General features: G+C 38.6%; 1 long non-coding RNA gene across 2 annotated transcripts; it reads right to left on the bottom strand.

Annotated features, from left to right (window-relative positions):
- Positions 1–17,957: 17,957 nt before the first annotated feature.
- LOC113326040 lies at positions 17,958–21,884 on the bottom strand. 2 transcript variants are annotated; one of them, XR_003348254.1, is made up of 12 exons: positions 21,634–21,884; positions 21,474–21,527; positions 20,901–21,112; positions 20,754–20,803; positions 20,583–20,634; positions 19,998–20,205; positions 19,473–19,644; positions 19,253–19,401; positions 19,069–19,123; positions 18,772–18,885; positions 18,548–18,628; positions 17,958–18,384 (listed from the first exon to the last, which is right to left on the bottom strand). It is a non-coding gene; the product is annotated as an uncharacterized LOC113326040 (long non-coding RNA). The 2 variants fall into 2 exon arrangements; XR_003348253.1 differs by having other exon boundaries at positions 19,473–20,205.
- Between the last annotated feature and the right edge of the window lie 221 nt (positions 21,885–22,105).

Raw genomic sequence — 22,105 nt, 5'->3', positions numbered from 1 at the left:
ATATAACATAAAACGTAGTTTGAAAATAAAAAATAATTATTTTTAAAGAATAAAATATAACGAATAAAAATTGGTAAAATATAGATTCAAGGATAATTTTTTTCAGATATAAAAAAAAATGGGATAAAATTGGAAAATAAAATATGAAATTAGGGTGAACTATAACATTTGCTTTTTAGGCTTTTAAAAGCTCTTTTTCCTCCACTTTTAAAGTTCATAGATTTCGGAAATGTTTTGCATAAACATTGCTATAAATATGTTTTCAAAGTACTTTTTTTTAAAGAAAAAAAGCAGTACCAAACTTAGTTAGATTGGCTAACAATTATATAAGTGGACCATAATGACGGTGGCAAGTATTGGTGCCTAGTGAGTAATTTCGCATCGTCTCACGTATTTATTGATAATGGTTTAACGTTATTTTTATTCAATGATGATGGATAACAGAGTTTATTTTTAATAGAGCGTATTGTTATTAGGTTAAGTACTTAACGATTTGACTTACTAATTAATCATGGTTTTATTATATTTATGCAACGAATAACCTCACATTTGAAAGCGTAATGTCGTAGAATGTAATGGCCTGACCCTCTACCGATAATGTCCTCACTTAGCCATTGCGGTCATCTTATAGTATGGAGTTTTCAATGGTCACTGCTGCATCATCCAGTAGCAGCTTCTCATGAGGTTACCCATCCCAGGATTACTCAATACCGAACATGCTTAACTATAGATTTTTTTCCTAACTAGGACTCCGATTATGCTGAAAAGGTCTCGGTTTTAGGAAAGAACAAACCATTACCTATATTTCATTTGACGAATCCTACCTGCCAAGTCGGAGTACTATAATACCGACAACTTAATTTGGAGTTGTCCTCGGCTCTGGAATATGTTCAATCCTTGACTATGACATTTTTTCTCACTCATGAGACCCTTTCCCGACGGAATCCGTCAAGCATACTCTTTCACCCTCGACTAAGAACCCGTGGTCGACTCTAATACCATTTGTAAGAACCTGACCCTCCACTAATATTGTCCTCACTTAGTTATTGAGCTTATCCGACAGTGTGGGATTTTAAACTGACACTGATGCGGTCATCCATCATCAGTTTTCTGGGAAGTATCCATCCCTAGATACTCTCGCCCGAGAACACATAAATACAATGATTTTTACCAAATCTGGATTCAACTATGTTGAGAAGTCCACAATTTTATAAAAGGACAAGTCACTGCCTATATTCCATTCGGTGAACTCTTACTGCCGAATTGAATTACGTACATAATATATATGAGAATTTTAAAAAACTAGAACTACATCATATGTGAGTAAAATAGTTGTCATCGGAAATGACTTAATATTTTAAAATATAATAGCTTAAGTGAATGAATTAGCTTTCCATTATGTCATTGAAATAGTAAGAACATACAATATGTTATGCATTGTTGAGTCAATTCTGAGTTTTACTCTTTCCAGACTATTCTTAAAGGGAAAAAAATAAACAAGGATCCGAAAACCGTTAATATCTATATAATTATTCTTGAGACAAATGGGTTCATGTGCTGTAATTTTGTTACAACTTACATAGTTTAATGTTTTGGTTCCGCTCGGTTTTTGGAGTATGTGGCGTGATAGACCACATATGTATAGCTAGGGATAGTCCCTCATGGAATAAAGAGGAATACATGTAGAGCTTAATAAGCTTGGGAATCTCCATACATAGAAGCACCAAAGTCTTTAGTTAAATACCTCACACCTCTTATCCCAAGGTGGTCAAGTGGGGTTCGGGGTTATGTGGTTGGTCCCTGAGTAGTCTTCGATGGTACGTGAAGATCCTAACAATTTGTATCTGATCCCATGGTTGCGGCTACTGTCCGAACGTAACAGTGGTTGTGGATATCATCCGGTGTAGGGAGCAAGTGGAGTCAGACTCAAGGTGGAGCAGGCACGGCCCAAAGTTGAACTGGTTATCAAGGTGGAGTTAGTGTCTCACCCATTCACTCAAGTGGAGCAGGGTTCTACATCGGCAAAGTAATGCTCAAGGTTGAACTGGCGCTGAAGGTGGAGTTAATGTCTCACACATTAACTCTCAAGGGAAGCAGGGGTCTGGGTAGGCAAGGAAATGCTCAAGCTGGAGTTAGTACTTACCTTCTCATTAACTCAAGGTGGAGCAGGATTCCAATGCCCATAGTGACAATAATTATGATCGATGGGTAGCATATACATATGGTAATCGTACGATGGAGTCTGATTGGACTGATGAAGTGGTTTAATCTCGCTAAAGTGGACATTGTTGGAGTATGTGGCGCGATAAACCACATATGTATAGCTACGGATAGTCCCACATGGAAGAAAATTAAAAGTCGTAAATGCGGAGCTTAATAAGCTTGGGCATCTCCTTACGTAGCACCGAAGACTTTTAGATTAAAACCGCACACCTCTTACCCCAAGGTGGTCAAGTAGGGACAACATCGGTGCTATGTGGTCGGGACCATAGTCGGTACATATGGTCCATGAAGATCCTAACATCCTTCACTAAAATAAGGAAGATGCAGAAAGGTAATACCATTTCAAAGGATCGATAAGATATCTTTGTAAACTAAAACAAATGTAAAAATATATTTCATGGATGGCTTGAGGATGCAACTCGAGAAAGAAAAAGTACAATACAGGAGAATGTTAAGGAGGAAAATGCTAGAAAGGGTTTGTGGAGTGAATAATAAAAATATTTATCGGGTTTTTCTTTACTAATGATAAAAAGGGTAAACTTGATATTAATAAATATTGTATTTAATATTCATATGTTGGAAAACGCATAACTAAATAAAAATTATGCCCGTGTCGAGCCCTAGTCTCCTTATAAAATGAGGAACACAAACAATACAAAGACCAGTGTTCTGAAAAATAAGCTCAGTTGCAAATTATACTACTTCTTTTTTCCACCTTTGTTTCTATGAAATATCCTTATTTTTCCTTTAAATGAAAAGTTGAGTTTTCACCTGTACTTCGAGCCATTTTTTATTTCTTTTTTGTAAGTGAAAAAGTTTGAACACAAATTGAGTCCTTGGAAAAAAATTAGTTTACGAAGGTCGGTCGAGTAGTGCTAGTTAAATTAGTTCTCTCCAGCCTAGTCGTCGATTACTTCTCAATATATCAAGCTCCAGTTTCAGTCATTAAGGTGCTTGAAAGGCTGAGGAGAAACTTCATTTGGGATGTTGGTGGGAAGAATTCTCACCTAGTCAAATGGGATCAACTATACATACTATCAAAGAGGGTGGGTTGGGAATAAAACATCTAAGGCTTATGAACCGAACAAAGCTTTACTCGCAAAATGGGGATGGAGATTTGGGGCTGAAGCTGATTCGCAATGGCACTCAATCATCACAGCTAAACATGGGTCAGACCAATCATTGCGGGCTTCTAAAATTCCTTCCACTTCATATGGGTGCTCGGTGTGGAAACACATGGGTACGCAATCACAAATGGTAATCTCCCACTCTACCCTTTATAAGTTTTATATTGTATCATGTAGGATCTTTGAACTAAATGACAATCACATATGTATGCATTTGTGTATAGAGAATATACCCGTCGATACTATTGATGTTGAATCGGTGTAATCCTCCTAGGACACCCTAAATCTTCTTATTGCGGAATACCTTGTGGAGCTCTCGGTTTCTTCCTCTTGACCTTTTACATAATGAGTTGTTAATACTTAAGCCCAAGTGATGGGTATTGTATTCCGTATATAGGCAGAGGAATGACCAAGTTCCTTGGATTTTTAACATTAACTTGTAATACTCAACCGTCCATCAAAGGATAGTTAATAAGGTAATAAATCCTTATAGAAACTTAAGATAATAACTCCTTAATAACCTAGGATGAATGTCTAGCAATGTCTTGATTAGATTAGATTATTCACATGAAACCAAGAGATATTTCTAACCATGTAGAAACAATCTTACACCCTCCACATTGGAAATGGAGAAACTATTTCGTTCTGGATGAATGCATGAGCTTCCGATTTAAATTCCCTGCTTTATTTCACATAGAAAATCTCAAGCAAGGCTCAATTAAGGAACACATTTCTCATAATGGACTAAGTTGGACCTTCCATTTCAAGGGAAATCTCAAAGAGGACGACGTTATGCAGCTGACTCAATATTGGATATTTTGCCCACTCTATTTAATACTGCAGATTGAAGATCTTTGTCATTTCCAAGTTCATGTATTTTCTCGGTGAAGTCGGCCTACATCATCTTATCTACCCCATAGTTAATCATAGACAACATAAGAGCGCATAATTGCTTAACAAAATTTAATGGTTAAACATAATATCTCAATCAAGAAAACTACTCACGAGTCATAGCGGTTGCACATTGTCCTATTTTCAACATGTTTCCTTCCATGTACCATAACACGAATAACTTACTCAACTGGGCCTTAAATTGGGGTATCATAATGGTTCAGTGATGTCCTCAAAAGAAAACAATTTTTGTGAACATTCATCCAATCAAGTATACTAAAGTGGATACAGAAGTAAGTTCAGAATAATCATAATGAGATCTCAATAAGTGTTCTAACATAGGCAAATAGTCTAAGTGAAACTAATTGTCTGTTACGCCCTCAAGACCCATGTTTCCAACATTTTCCAGAAAGGTCTTGGGAGGTAACGCCTTCGTAAATGCATCTGCAATTATAAGTTTTGTGCCCATGTGGTCAATGAAAAACTTTTTCATCTGAACAACTTGCTTCACGCATAGGTACTTTAGATCCATGTGTCTTAAACCCTTAGTATATATAGAGTGCTTTGAAAAGAATATTGCTTCGGAATTATCACAATAAAGCTTCACGGGTGCGGAGGCAATTTAGGTTTCCAAACCTTTAGATGAAATTTCGCAGAAATGAACAATGATATGTAGCTTCATAACATGCCACAAATTCAGCTTCCATTGTCGAGCTAGTGAGAATAGACTCTTTTACACTTTTCCATGATATTGCTCCTCCAGCTAATATAAAAAGATATCCAAAAGTTCTCTTTTGAGTATCCTTACATCCCATGAAATCGGAATCTAAATAGCCAACCAAGTCAAATTAATCTGACTTCGTAAACGTGAGACGATGATCCTTTGTTCCTTGCAGGTACCTCATAACTTTCTTTGCAACTTTCCAGTGTTCCATTCCAGGATTTACAAGGTATATTCCCAGCATACCAACTATATAGTTGATATCCGGTCGTGTGCAAACTTGGGCATATATTAAAATTACCACCATAGAAGCATAAGAGATTTTATCCATTTGGTTATATTCCAATTCATTCTTAGAACAAAGATTGAGTCCAAACTTGTCTCCTTTACAAACTGGAACTATACTTGGTATACATGCAGTCATCTCAAACCTCTATAGAATTTATTTCGATATATGCTTTCTGTGAGATCGATAATTTTCCAAGTGATCTATCACGAAATATTGTTATACCAATCACATAAGAAGCGTCACCCATATATTTAATTTCAAAATTCTTCGAGAGATATTCCTTAGTTTCATGCATAAGGCCAAGATCAATACTCGCAAGTAGTATGTCATCTACATACAATACCAAAAATATGAACTTCCTCCCACTGATATTGAGGTATATGCATGGATATACAACTCTTTAAAGACAAATTTTTGAATGGTTTCGTTGAATTTTAGATACCACTGCCTGGAGGCTTGCTTGAGTACATAAATTGATTTCTTAAGTTTGCAAAACCTTCAGGTTGACACATGTAAATTTCTTCTTCAAGCTCACCATTGAGAAAGGTTGTTTTCACATCCATTTGATGTAACTCAAGGTCATATTGAGCTACTAATGCAAAAATAATTCTGAGAGAGTCTTTCTTTGACACGGGAGAAAAAATATCTTTGTAATCAATGCCATCTTTCTGAGTGAGACCTTTGGCTACAAGTCTAGCTTTATAACGTTCAATATTTCCATTAGAGTCGTGTTTGGTCTTAAAGACCCATTTACACCCGACTGCTTTGTGTCCTTCAGGCAATTCAACATTTTCCCAGACTCCATTATCATCCATCGATTTTTTTCTCAACTTTCATAGCATTAATCCACTTATCAGAATTACTACACTTGATTGCTTGTGAATAAGAAACTGCGTCTTTCATAACCCCTAAATCAAAATGTGATTCTTGTAGATAAAAAACCACATAATCATCAGAAATTGCCTTTTTTCGTTCTCTATGAGATCTTCTTAAGGCTGGTTCTTCTAGTTTTTCAACAATTTCTTCATTGGCAATAGTCTCATCATGAAAATCCGGTGTCGTTATTTTTGTTTCTCCCTCATCAATCGGTTTCACAACCGGAGGAGTCACAATACACTACTAGAAACTTAACCTATTGCAGCACCTATTAAATCATGATCCATAAAACAAATACTACAAATCAATCAAACATGTTGATGGATTCATATTAACACAATACAACATACAATATAATGGAGAATCATGCGTTCTAAAACCCGCTCTAGATGCCACATATAAGTTTTATATTGTATAATGTAGGATCTTTGAACTACATGACAATCACATATGTATGCATTTGTGTATAGAGAATATACCTGTCGATGCCATTGATGTTGAATCGGCGTAATCCTCCTAGGACACCCGTAGATATTCTTATTGCGGAATACCTTGTGGAGCTCTTGGTTTCTTCCTCTTGACCTTTTATATAATGAGTTGTTAATACTTGAGTGCAAGTGATGGGCATTGTATTCCATATATAGGAAGAGGGATGACCAAGTTCCTTGGATTTTTAACATTAACTTGTAATACCCAACCGTCCATCAAGGGAGACGTTAATAAGGTAATAAACTCTTATATAAACTTAAGATAATAACTCCCTAATAACCTAGGATGCATGTCTAGCAATGTCTTGATTAGCTTAGATTATTCACATGAAACCAAGTGATATTTATAACCATGTAGAAACAATCTTACACCCTCCACATTGGCAATGGAGAAACTATTTCGTTCTGGATGAATGCATGAGCTTCCGATTTAAATTCCCTGCTTTATTTCACATAGCAAATCTCAAGCAAGGCTCTATTAAGGAACACATTTTTCATGATGGACTAAGTTGGACCTTCCATTTCAAGGGAAATCTCAAAGCTGCCGACGTTATGCAGCTGACTCAGTATTGGATATTTTTCCCACTCTATCTAATACTGCAGATTGGAGATCTTTGTCATTCTCAAGTTCATGTATTTTCTCTGTCAAGTTAGCCTACATCATTTTATCTACCCCGTATGTAGATCATATTGTTCCCACCACAAACATCCCGTACAAGTATATATGGAACCCCCACCAACCTCCAAAAGTGAGATTTTTCTATTGTTGTGCTTCCCTCGACAGAATCTCCATACAAGACTCCTTAAAGAGACGCAACTTCAAGCTTGCTGGCAGATGTCCCATCTGTCTTAATAGTTGTGAATCCAGCACCCATATGCTCCTAAGCCTCCCACTTGTCTCACACATTTGGAACTCGCTTACTCCAAACTATTACAATTGGGTTCCTCTACCATCCATCCTGGAACTGGCCTAAAGTTGGTCTTCAAGAAGTATTCAGGGGCTTGGAAAGAATATATGGGATTTGCTTCCGACAGCTATACTTTGGAGGATTTGGAAATAGCGTAACCGGAGAATATTTCAAGGTTTAAATCGATCATCCTCTCAGGTTATCATCAAAACAAAGGCAAGTATCATAGCTTGGAGTATTGCTTTTGGCAGAGACTGTAACTACAATCTCGACTGGTGCATCATCTCATGGGAAAGTATTTTTCATTAACAAGTTTCTTTTACATCTGATTAGTTATTCCCTGGGTCTCTTGCAGTACGCACGTAACTTGCATCTTTTTGACACTCTTGTAATTATGTACATGCTTCATTTTTCTCTCAACAAATTCTTCTTTTCTCGATCAAAATAAAAAACAATGAAGATGAGACGTATTTCCTGCACATCTCACACAGCTGTTGCGAATTTTATTTGCAAAATGTCAAAGATGTTGTGTCTATTGTTGTAATCTTAAATGAATAGTAATACTTGTAACGCCACTACAATTAAGATGCTTTTCGGCATCTTATTCAAATATAGAGTGCTGTTTAGTGCATACATCAAGAGTTTTTGTTCTGAGCATCAATGATATTCTCAATTTTGTACCTTATTTTTACAATAGTGGTTGGAAATAATCTGTCAATTAAAAAATAAAAGAACGTTGACATTAATCATCTGTAATGCCATTAATAACCAACAGTAACACACACAATTGAGATATTTAAATCACACTTATCATATATTATGTGATAGATTTTTATTTCGTGATATCGAATATTATACTGGGAGCTTTATCAAGACAACTTTTGACAATACTTATTTGGCAATAACTTGATGTATCATCTCAAACGTCTGACAGTTTAATTACCAATATGATCACTTTGCTCCACCTCCTCCAGCAGCAGCACTAGGACTAGGACTACATCCAGCACCAGCCGCAGCACCCTGCCCAGCTGCACCCTGCCCAGCTGCACTAACAGCACCTGCCCCAAGAGTAGCAAGACTTTGAGAAACACCAGCTCCAACACTGGCTAGAGCAGCAGAACCGTCAACACCAGCATCACCGGCAGCACGTATACCGTCGGAAATACCTTGTCCTACCGTGTCCCTGACAAACAACGACATGACGAGCACAATAATCACGAAACCAGAAACGCTAACCTGCTTATTACTAGAATACTTCCCCATGATATATGTTTCACAGAAATGGATTATTAAATGCAAGAAGGTTTTACAAAAGCTTACTATAAGTGTCAAAGTATGCATTCTCTATTTATAGATAGATATGACACCAATTGAGCTAGTACTAATTAACAATAATAGTTAATTTACTAATACCAGAATTAATTATAAGATAAGATTGGATGCATTAATTTATTTGCTTATTGTTTGTATTCCGACAAATCAAATTGGAGAAACCACTTCAGATCGTCGAAATTAATAATTAAGATAAAGAACAACTTTGTCTTCAGTGCATGTGTGCAGCCACTCACTCCAGTGGAAGAGCTGAAGATACCCTACATATACCGGAAGAGCTGGTGCGATTTGTGGTTTGGTAGTTGGTAGTAGCTGTTTTTGTTTATTTTTTTATTTTTTTTAAACATGAAATTTTATTAAATTAAAAAGGAGTTGTTACGCGAGGGCCGCATCCAAATATTTATGAGTTACAATTGAAACGGTAAGTCTAGAATCTTCAGCAACATGTAGGTGGATCAGAACATCAGTATCTGGATCGCAATTGCATCGATGGAAAATGTTGTTATCGGCAAGGTGAATATGGTTTTGGGTATATGATGAAATATTACTCGGTAGGATTTTACTAATTTAACATGTAGCAGTTCCCTTTTGTGTATATGATGAAATATTACTCGGTAGGATTTTACTAATTTCTGGCCTTCGTGGCATGCACAATTGAATCCGAATTTAGTGAGTTCAAGGTACCAAAAAAAGAAAACAATTACTAAAAGTGTTAGAACCCCAAAAAAGCATACTTAATTTGAGGGCACATGTGACCAATAATTCCACTTGAATCCTCCTGCTAGCTGCTTTAGTCGCACCATACGCACAAAAAAACAAAACAAAAAGAACCTCTTGTCATAAGCACCAAAAATAGATCCGATTTTTTTAATCACGGATAGTCAACTTTCCAATCAAGTTTGCACAATTCTTAAGGTAAGTTGGGGAAAGAGTATTTTGGAGTAATAACTTGTAAAATTTAGAAATGATTTATCTCTCAAACCATACAATGGATTTTCGTAAACTTTATACCATTGAAAAGCATTTTAAAACACCTACGCAACGAATATAAACATGCCTATTAAATTATACACATTTCTTATATTAACCATAATCAATTAAAATGGTAATTTTAGAATATCCCTCTTGTTTATTGAAACATGTCTTCTATTATGACACAAAATTTAAAAGTAAATAGGTCATCTAATAGTGGGATGGAGGGAGTATTAGTAATCAATAAACTTACTGAAACGGTCATGATCGTGTTATAACAGAGGTAGTCTAGGCGTTGGCCTAGAGCCCCAATTTATTTTTTTTTTGATACGCGAAAGCCGAACCCAGGTCCATACCCGAACCCAGCTAGTTGAACTGGCCTCACTGCCAGACACAACACCGCTAAACCCTTTATTCAACTAATATATTACAAACCTTTATAGTGGCTGGGATTGAACTCCTGACTTCCTCCTTATTGGAGTTGTTGGGATACCACTGAGCTTTGCTCTTGAACCTTAGAGCCCCAAATTGTTGAAGGTCCAGAATTCATTTATAACACCCGCATTTTTAGCATGGCGCGTGCTAAAAGATGAGCCATGGCTCGAGATGAAGCTTCATCCAAAGCTTCCTTTTCATAGTAAGATGCATTTGGCTTGGGGCCATATTTGGTGCGAAGGAAGGAACTTCGCGTAGGCATATTGTCCAAGGGAAGATGTTGCATCATCATGATGCATTAGGCAAGTGGGGTAGATGGACTCGAGTTTGCGGCGTAATCATTTTGCATTATGAAGGTTATTGGCCTAGAGCCAATATCACACAATGATTGTACATCAGGTCAGAGAGTGTTGGCCGCGAGAATATTGCAAAATCATTGTGCAATACGTCAAGGAGTATGTCGCGCAATCATTGTGATTATGCAATAGCCAGTGCGAATAGCCAGAACGCGTGCCACGCAAACATTGCGCGCAATTATTGTACGTAATCATTGGTCGCAATCATTGAGGATGAATAGTGTAGCAAGCATGTCAATTTTCTCCCCTTTTCATACTTGTAGAAATTCCATTAAGACATATATAGTGAGGGGTAGTTGGTTGAAGGTGCATATACGGACCATGTACCAAGTAAGCTTCCTAGATTAGACAGAAGAGTATAAATGATGCCGAAGGCTCATTTATAGTTGCGTAGCCTTGTGAAGAGTGCATTTGATTCTTAGGCATCACTATGCCGTATCGCAGATGGTACTGCATAATCACTGTGCATTATGACGGGACGTCCTATAGGGACTAAGCAATTACCATTATTTCTTGGAAACGGCCTTGCAAACGAGTTTGGCTTAAGTTGCGGTCCCTTTGGGATGAACTACGGTCTGTGCTTGATCCCTTTAGAGTAGGGAAGGGTACGAAGGAATCCACAATGAGTTGCAGCATTGTCAGTCCAGTTCTTTGTCGCTCATATCATCTAATTGCGAGATGATTGCGGCACGTTGGCCCCTCATATCGTCTAAGATCGGTAGCTCGATGCAAGAGATGATTGCGGGAAGAATTCATGAGGACAGTTGCATGCCGGTCAGTGGATGCTCATACTTCCTATCAAGCCGTTCGACTTAGGCATGTACCAATGGTGCATTGGGCATGGCCGCGGAAGTAAGCTACATCGGTATGCAAGTTAGCGTTGCTTGCATAAGCCTAAGGAAAGTACGGCATGAGGCCTGCAATAGCCTATTAGGAAGATGATTGCGGCATTCTGGCATCTCATACCATCTGGCTCGGTATCACGATGCAAGACATGATTTTGGCCAAATTTGATGAGGCTAGTGTGTGTCAGTCATCGGATGCTCATACTACCTATCAAGCTATAGAGAGTTGGCATATGCGTCATTGCGAATTGCGCATGGCCTCGGAATTATGCAACATCGATATGCAAGTTAGAGGATTTGACAGACCGTAAAATTACGCCTTTGGCACGTTGTCCCGCAGGCCGTAACTTCCCCGATGCGCCATGATGAAGCTACGATCCGGGCCTCAAAGCTAGGAAAATGGACGCTCATTTTCCCTCGCAGGCATGCTCGACGAGCATGATGAATCTAACTTAGGTTCCACACCGTTCCAACTTACCCTTATTCTGCGAAGGGTTTATTAAGTAAACCAAAAACTTTCTTAAAACGACAAAACGACTTTTTGAGGCCCTAAACGATGGAATTTGGCTAAAATCTGGTGACCATGAGGATCTATAGATCACATGTCTTGATCTTTGGGACGTTTCCCATCAAAATGGACTCATGTTGAGCTAAGTTACGACATTTGGGTTTTTAGCCTATGTCGAACGCCTTGATAAGAAGTATGAGCATCCAGTGAATGGAATGCAACTTTCCTCATCAAGTTTGGCCACAATCATCTCTTGCATCGCATCACCGAGCTTAGATGATATGAGAGTCCAATGTGCCGCAATCATCTCCCAAATAGATGATATGAGCGACAAAGTGCTGGACCGGCAATGCTGCAACTCATTTTGGTTTCCTACGTACCCTTCCCTACTCTAAAGGGATCAAGCACAGACCGTAGTTCATCCTCGAACGGACAGAAACTTAAACCAACTCGTTTGCGAGGCCGTGGCCAAGCAATAAAGGTAACGGCCTAGTCCGTATAGGTCGTTCTGTCAATATGTATCCAAGTAAGTGATGCGCGTTTGGTCCGCAATATGGAATAACGATGCCTAAGCATCAAATGCCCTCTTAGAGAGTCTACGCAACTATAAATTAACCTTAGACATCATTTATACTCTTCCGGCTAAGATACGAAGCTTACTTGGTGCATAGTCCGCATATGCACCATCAACCAACTACCCCTCCCTATGTATGTTAATTTGACATTTTTACAACTCAAATTGGGGGAGAAAAATTCATTCATCGACTCCTCAGGAAATGATGGCTTCACCTTACCATTCTTGCCAACTGCGATGTACGGCCGTAATGGCTATACATTCAGTTCTGGCTCACAGGCCAGTTTCAATGTCCGACCATGACGGCTGAACATTTATTGAGCCAGGTCAGGCCGTGGTGGCTTTACCTACGGCTTTGTCCCATAGGCCATCCCAATGTCCATCCGTGATGGATGTACATCTCTAAGGTTATCTCACTTGGTGCATGGAGGTATATGCACCTTCAACCAAGTACCCCTCCTTATATATGTTAACTTGACATTTTTACAACTTTGATTGGCGGAGGAAAAATCATTCATCAACTCTCATTTTTACTATTCATGGTCGTTGCCATGAACCCGGCCACGACGGTTGTCCGCTGCCAACCCGATGTCCAGCTATGTTGGTTGTCCGCTGCTAACCCGATGTCCATCCATGTTGGATGTCCGCTGCCAACCCAATGTCCATCCATGTTGGTTGTACGCTGCCAACTCGATGTTCAGCCATGACTGCTATCCGCTGCCAACCCGATGTCCAGCCATGACGGCTGTCCGCTGCCAACCCGATGTCCATCCATGTTGGTTGTCCACTGCCAACCCGATGTTCATCCATGTTGTCTCTCACCTTCCAACCCGATGTCCAGTCATAACGGCTATCCACTGCCAACCCGATGTACAGCCATGTTGGCTGTTCATGGTCAACGCTTTGGCCAAGGGCCAATGTTCCTTCTCCTGCGCAACAGAACAAACAAACTATTGTGGACAAACACTTCGGTTTGGATTTCCTGAGCATAAGTCTCATACCAGATATTCAGAAATCACGTGTTTCTTCAAGTTGTCATGAACAACAATTTAGACCTTCTGAGCAAACGTCCCATACCGCATACGCAGGAATCCAACAAGAGTCCACAACGTTACCAAGAATCGCAATTGGCTAGTGGCAAGAGGATATCTCGACCAGGTATCCCAAATGTGCATCTTATAATACACACTCAGGGTTCCCTAAAGTTCACAAAGTTGGTGCCAAATATTTTGATATTGTGTGGAATAGGATCCAGTTTTCCACCGTCCCTGACGGTCATCTAGTTTGCCACTCGTAAGTGGGATGCTAGCCGGGCCTGACAACGCACACCATCGGCCAGTTGCCTACATGTGGGGATGATCAGTCTCATTGTCTACCCACCGTCGTAGAAGGTCTTCCAGATATCCACTTGTCAATGGGGTGCCACTTAGGCCAGGCAAACTCATAATACATAAACAATCTCAACTCGAATCGCAAAGTAACTGACATATAAGTTACAAACTCTTTTTGCGCAAAATTTGGCCTACTCTCCAACTTTATTTCCTTCGAAGGAAAAATACTCGTTGACGAGTCCACTGCGCACAATCCCTAGGGTTATCTCGGAACTTTCTCTGATACCAACTGTGACGGACCGGAAAATTACGTCTTTGGCGTGTTGCCCCGCAGGCCGTAACTTCCCCGATGCGCCATGATAAAGCTACGATCCGGGCCTCAAACCTAGGAAAATGCACACCCATTTTACCTTGCAGGCTTTCTCGACGATCATGATGCAACTAACTTAGGTTCCACAAAGTTACAACTTACCCTTATTCTGCGAAGAGTTTATTAAGTAAACCAAAAACTTTCTTAAAATGGCAAAAACGTCCTTTTGAGGCTCTAGAAGATGGAATTTGTCTAAACTATGGTGGCCATGTGGATCTATAGATCACATGTCTTGATATTTGGGTCGTTTCCATCAAAATGGACTCATGTTGAGCTAAATTACGACACTCGGGTTTTTAGCCTATGTCAAACGCCTTGATAAGAAGTATGAGCATCCAGTGAAGGGAATGCAACTTTCCTCATCAAGTTTGGCCACAATCATCTCTTGCATCGCATCACCGAGCTTAGATGATATGAGAGGCCAATATGCCGCAATCATCTCCCAAATAGATGATATGAGCGACAAAATGCTGGACCGGCAATGATGCAACTCATTGTGGCTGCTTACGTACCCTTCCCTACTCTAAAGGGATCAAGCACAGACCGTAATTCATCCTCGAAGGGATAGAAACTTAAACCAACTCGTTTGCGAGGTCGTGGTCAAGCAATAAAGGTAATGACCTAGTCCGTATAGGTCGTTCCGTCAATATGCATCCAAGTAAATGATGCACGTTTGGTCCGCAATATGGCATAACGATGCCTAAGCATCAAATTCCCTCTTCGCGAGGCTACGCAACTATAAATGAGCCTTAGAAATCATTTATACTCTTCTGGGTAAGCTATGAAGCTTACTTTGTGCATAATCCGCATATGCACCATCAACCAACTACCCTCCCTATATTTGGTAATTTGACATTTTCACAACTCAAATCGGGGGAGGAAAAATCATTCATCAACTCCCCAGGACATGATGGATGCACCTTACCATTCTGTACAACTGCGATGTACGACCATAATGGCTGTACATTCAGTTCTGGCTCACAGGCCAGTTTCAATGTCCGTCCATGACGGCTGAATATTTCCTGAGCCAGGTCCCGTGAAGGGCCGTGATGGTTGTACTTCCGTCTTTGGCCCGTAGGACACTCTAATATCTAGCCGTGATGGTTGTACATCTCTAAGTTTATCTCACTTGGTGCATTGTCCGTATATGCACCTTCAACCAAGTACCCCTCCCTATATATGTTAACTTGACATTTTTACAACTTTGATTGGGTGAGGAAAAATCATTCATCAACTCCCACTTTTACTATTCATGGTCGTTGCCATATACCCGTCCATGACGGCTGTCCGCTTCCAACCCGATGTCCAGCTATGTTGGATGTCCGCTGCCAACCCGATATCCATCCATGTTGGTTGTCCGCTGCCAACCCGATGTCCAGCCATGTTGGTTGTCCTCATCCAACCCGATGTTCATCCATGACGGATGTCCGCTGCCAACCCGATATCCAGCCATGTTGGCTGTCCGCTGCCAACCCGATGTCCATCCATGTTGGTTGTCCGTTGCCAACCCGATGTCCATCCATGTTGGCTGTTCACTGCCAACCCGATGTCCAATCATGTTGGTTGTTCACTGTCAACGTATTGGCCAAGGAACAATGTTCCTTTTCCTACGCAACAGAAACTTTGGATGAAGCTTCATCTCGGGCCATAGCGCATCTTTTAGCATGCGCCATGCTAAAAACACGGTGTATTACAGAGGAAGTTGCATAAGCCTAAAGAAAGTACGACATGGGCCTGATTGATGCACCCTTGGCACGAGCAAGACCAGTGCATAATATCAGCAATGTCGAAGCTTAGTGTAAAGGAAGTAACGGTTACTCATCCAGATAGGAAATTCAGTGAAGAATTCCCTACGTTCAGGCAAGGCTTTGTACCCTTGGCCTATGGTAAGTTGGAACGGTGTGGAAGCTAAGTTAGCTGCACCATGCTCCACGAGCATTCCTGCAAGGATAGATGAACGCGCATTTCCCTACCATAAAGACTCGGATCGTAGCTTCATCACGATGCATCGGGGAATTTATGGCCTGCGCGCCAGGCGTAATTATCCGGTCTGTCACATTATTCTTTTTCTACTATAGTTAATTGTGACAGTTATAAGTGTTAGAAAATATTTTAGAGTTTTTTTTATTGTTAGAATTATAATTGTGATTAAATATCTTATAACAGCTATAACAGTCATTCAATTTTGAATACTTAGAAATCAACAACCGGGGAATAGTTTTTTTAATTGGGAGACATAAATTACTATCCCATACAATGGTATCTTCTAAGGGGTGTTTTTTGGAGGCGGAAATATGAAACTATCCCTTAAAAAATAATAAATAAATCAAACCTAAATATTCTCCACTCCCTTTCAAATTCTAAATATTCCCCACTCTCTTTCAAATTCTCTTCTCCTTTCTTGTCGGCTCCTCATTTTGAAAAAGTTTTTTTTTTTTTTTTTACTTTCGGAAGTGATGAAGGCCATACTGATATATATCTTGTGCCGACATGACTTTTAAGATGAATACCATGTCGATATCTTCTGCCGCCATGGCTGTTAGGATGAATACCATGCTGATATATTGTGTCGGCATGGCTTTTAGGATGGATACCATGCCGATATCTTGTGCCAACATGGCTGTTAGGATGAATACCATGCCGAAAGCAACATAGCTCAGAAAGTCTGTACCAAAACTTGTTTATGCAGGCATGGTCGATTCCCAAGTGTACCATGCTGATTTGAGGACAAAAATATACAGAAAATCTGTCTGAAATAGCAAGTTATAATGTGCATGGCCAACATTACTACCGGCATGCTCGATAATAAACTTTCTGTACCGGCAGTGTACTTACAATTTTAAATTTGGAGGATATTGTGTATCGGCATGGTAAAAGTATGAATACCATGCCGATTTGGGCCCTGCCGACATGATATTCATACTTTTACCATGCCGAGACTGAGTTTTTCAGGCGTAAGAATGGGGAATTCAATGGAAAAAAAATAATCAAATTTCAATACATTAATACCTATACATGGGTAATTGGATCACTTGTAAGTTCAGCATGTTTTATTTCCTGGGTTGGTTCTTCACTTAAACTTTCATGATCATAAATATCTTGATTTAATGATTTTGCATCAACAAATTCAATGATAATGATTTATACTAATCATCATCAAACTAATCTATTAACTTAACAAATTATAATTAACCACTAAACATGATTAGTGAGGATAGATTAGGAATTAGTTAAAATACATGGATAGAGGGTGACCTTGACTTACTATTTAAATCCCGTTTTTATCTTTTTCCTCCCTCCTCCAATTAGTTTTAATATCCCTCAATTTTGCATTTTTTTCCGAGTAGTGTACGTCGAATGCCCGAATCACAACCTTATAACCCAAAATTTAAGGAAAAAAGCCAAAAAAGTTGGTTTCAAGTTATTGTATTCATTTAACAAAAGATCCTCATTTATCAAGTTCACCCAGAGCACCACAAACCTGTAAGAGGCCGCTACACCATTTCAAGGATTTTGTCGCAGGCTATACCTGTTACTGATAAGATCCGTTATAGCCTGTTAAAAAAAGGCCGTTATTAATAATTGTTATATGTCTTATAACGGTTTTATCTGTGACAATGTCCAACCAAACCACAACTAAAAACCGTTACAATAATTAACAGTCACAATTGAACTAATTTCATAAGTGCGACACGTGTTGAACTTGCCCCATATATTCTAACAATTATAATTATTACTTAATATTTGCAACAAATAAGAGGGTGCAGTCCTTTAGTTACGGATACTGTAACAGTTGAACCGTTACTCTTACTTGCAACAAATCTGAGATGACGACACGTGTTTCTTTTATTACATTTGTTGTTACAGTTAAACCTGTAACAAAACTTTAGATTACAATTAAAAAAAACTAGGCCGCTCAGGTTCTGTCGTGGACCTGGGCTCTCAGTTTACAGTCTGAACTCAATTAAAGCATGCAATACAATTACATTTAAACCTGAAACAATTGCAATCCGTTCTCTTTCAGTTCTCTTTCAATACACAATCAACAATTCAGTGAAAAAAGAAAAGAAAAAAGAAAGAATTATTCGTTTGGAAGAAGAACCGCAGATTTAGTGTTAGGGATATCCCCTATGTCCATCTGAAGCAGCAAAAAACAAAAAAGAACTATAAATCACAAGCAAGAATAAATGTCAAACTACTGCGGTCATAGTGATGCTTCACTCCTAACACTAAACCTCTTACCAACACAAACCACTAACACAGAAAACTAGTCTGAAGCGAATTCTGAAGTGAATAAGTACCTTTATAAAGCAGTTTGAAGTGAATAAGCTCAACCAAATTATCCGCTGCATATTATTGAGATATTATTCTCTTTGTGAATCCTACACAAAACATTTAGAGAGATTAGTTCGCATAGCAATTTAACAACACCCATAAGAATACAAAGAAAACAAAATAAAGGTCTTTCTGAAACGATAATTCTACAATATTAAGCATCCAAGTAAACTATCTACAAAATGTTTACCTTAACAAAAAAAAGAGATGAGTAATTACTGCCTCCTAGACTCAAATTCCGCACTTCCATCTTGGTTGAAATGGCATACTTGAACATGTCAAGGAATCTCGATGAATAAGATACCTGCAATAGACAGAATGCATACTTCTCATAATTTTGCAGTTGCACAAAATAATAACATTTCAAAGCAATAATATACTACACACACTTACCATATTAGCTCTATCAATCTATTTTCTGTGAAAAAAAAATTATTATTTCTAATAGAGTGGGGTAATCCATAACTAAATAATCTGCAATTATTACCTTGACATGAACATATACAGCAGGTTTCTTTCCAAGTGGAGGTTGGTCCCATTCACTGAAAAAAATTCACAAGAATTCGATTTGTAAGAAATCTGTAACACCAAAAATAAAAAAGCACAACCGATATAAAACCAAAAAGAGAATACAACAAATATTTGATTTACTTAGGTACTATAAGTAATACCTCCTCAAAACATGCGTCTAGCTCGCTCCAAAACGGCCATGGATTCTGAAACTTTTTTGAAAGCATCTGGGGACTCTTTAACAGATGGAGCACTTCGGTTTTATCCATTTTTAGTAGCATGCCAGTAACCTTGCGCTGAGCAGGGCTTCCTGATATTTCGGACCAAACAGAAGTCAAAAATGGGCATGTTTAACCATCCAAGTTAAGATTAGGAAAATACCTTTTCAGGTGAATCCTTCTTACCAGCAACACACCTGTTGCATGGTTTGAGTGTGGCCAATAATGGGTCAAAGGGAGGAGCCTCATCTTAACAAAACACAGGAATGATAACGACATCAGACTTACGAATTCTCTTCTCAAATGTGCATCTAGAAAACCCCTCTCTCTGTCACCTGCCCAATATAAATAACATTAGAAAAACAAAGAACAGACTACAACTGATAAAACGAAAACAAACCAACCAAAAAAGGTGTACAATTTAGACATTCACATAGATGAAAAGTTTCTGCCAACTCCTAACACACCAGAGAGCTGTGGAAAACATAGAAATGATTCACCAATCACCATATGTTTAAGTTTGTGCACGAAAGACCACAAAAAGTCCATTCTTTATGACTTCTAGTATCATAAAAGCAAACGAATGGCAACATGTGGTTCTATAATCTAGATCCACAGCAGCAAACTATATTTAACAATCAAGTTCAGATACATAAGAGAGGATTTTGTTTTCAAACTTAGCACAGACATTATTAACCTCCCCCCAAATTCCGCTTCGGAAGTGTGTTAATATACACTAGTCCATCTCGTTGTGCTTCCACTGTAGCTATAGGTACACTAGAAGCATCAAGCGGCAACGTCATAATTGGAGTCAGAGGTACCACAGATGGGTCTACAAGCCCATTCCTTGAGTTTGGTATGTATCTGAGTCCTTGATTAGAATTCCTTGACATCACCTGAAGAGACCAAATGTCATATTTACAGATCATTAACTGACTAAACAAAAATGAGTTCTTAATCAGGATTAGCTCCATGTCAATAATTATATCATAGACTAAGGGTAAAACTAATTTCAAGTTATCAAATGTTGATAAATTAACCGACATGCTGTTGTATCAGATGTGGATTTCCTCCTCTTCTTAAACCCATTATCTGTCCAGGCCGGCCCTGTTTCTGAAGGTGGTAGGGCACCATAAAATTTGGTCCGATACCTGGCCGAAATCCTGGCAGTGGTTGCGGCTGAAATCCATATCCAGCAGGCTGGGACAGAATCATACCTGGGGTACCTTGACCAAAATACAACTGTAGAAGAGCAAGCCGAAACCGGTCATACCTGATGTAAAAGGTGTCATTGTACCAGGTGCTTGCATTTGAGCAAAATGAGCCTGCAAAATATAATAGAGCGAATGCATCAGGGTCATATCTATATAAACTCGCTCTTAAAAATAAAAACACCTCCTCCTGTTAACACATTAATAATTCGAGGTAGCAGTAGATTACCAACCTATCATAAAGAGGTGTCCGACCTATCATCTTCCCATTCATTTCTTTCACCTAAAATATTGTTTCACCATAGGTACAGGTTTTAATCATTCAGACACATAAATCTCAAAAGCACTATGTAATTGTGAAGAAAAAAGCCATAACTTACAGCTCTAGCAGCTTCCTCGGGGTGGAGAATGCAACAAAACCAGAGCCCTTACTCACTCCCCGAGGATCAAGCATCTCCGTTACTAACCCCATAACTACAAATCACCACCACCACCACCATCACCATCTTTAGTATCATAATACAACGAATCACAAGCACCACCATCTCCATTACCTATAAATGACAATCAATAGCACCAACATCTCCATTACCTGGAAACAATAATCAAATTAGTACTAAAAGAGGCCTTGGACGATGAAATATAACTTAGTTTATAAATTATGAACAAATGAAAATAATGAACAACAAAACATAAGTGGAAATATTCCAAATTATATACAGGACTTCTCCCGATTTAAAAAAAAATATATATATATATAAACCCAACATCAGAATCCTTAAAAAACCCATAAAATTATGTGAACAATAAAAACTTCCAAACCCATCAGCATACATAATCCTTAACACAAGAGTAAAACCAACAAGAGGACTTCTAATAACTTCATCAACAAAAAATCTTATTACTTCTATAACTTCGTTAACAAAAAGTTAAAAAATGAGGGAGAAGTATACCTGAGGATCTTCAACGAATGCAAGTGAAGATGTTGAATGTTCTTCTACCGATTGCTACAACAAAAAAACAATGATACTTAAAACCTTATCCACAAAATCAAACCCTACCTTAAACATTGAAAAATATATAGAGAAACTACATTTTAAACCCTAACTTTACCTGATTTGTAGTTTGTAGAAAATCAAACCAAACATAAAGCATTTTTTATGAAATCAAAGAATCTCTAACAAAACCCCAAAATCAAAACTCTAATTTCAATCCAAATCTTCAGAGAACTTGAGATCTACTGGGTTCCATTAAAAATAGGGTATCTATTTCCAATGAAATTAGAGTATTTATTTATGGGTATGGATTATGGTTTCGTTTCTCTGATTTGGAGGAGGGAGATTAAGAAGATGGAGAAAATTGCAGCGTTCTGGTAAGGTTGAAGCATATGGTGTTATTGCCTCGTCCTTCTTAATTTAAGTTAGAGATGGCGACCGAGAGGAGCACAAAGAACTTCATTGGACGGCTCTCGTTGTTTTTAAATTAGGTGGTACATTTTATCACTTACCGTAACATCGTAAAGTACGCGTCCATAACTTTGGGAAGAAAAATCTAGTAGTTACATGTATTTCGCGCATATATCACA

The sequence above is a fragment of the Papaver somniferum genome, unplaced genomic scaffold (assembly GCF_003573695.1).
Source record: "Papaver somniferum cultivar HN1 unplaced genomic scaffold, ASM357369v1 unplaced-scaffold_10, whole genome shotgun sequence".
NCBI classification, from domain to species: Eukaryota; Viridiplantae; Streptophyta; class Magnoliopsida; order Ranunculales; family Papaveraceae; genus Papaver; species Papaver somniferum.
The sequence above is the reverse complement of the archived record's forward strand: the minus strand, read 5'-3'. Positions and strand labels throughout refer to the sequence as shown.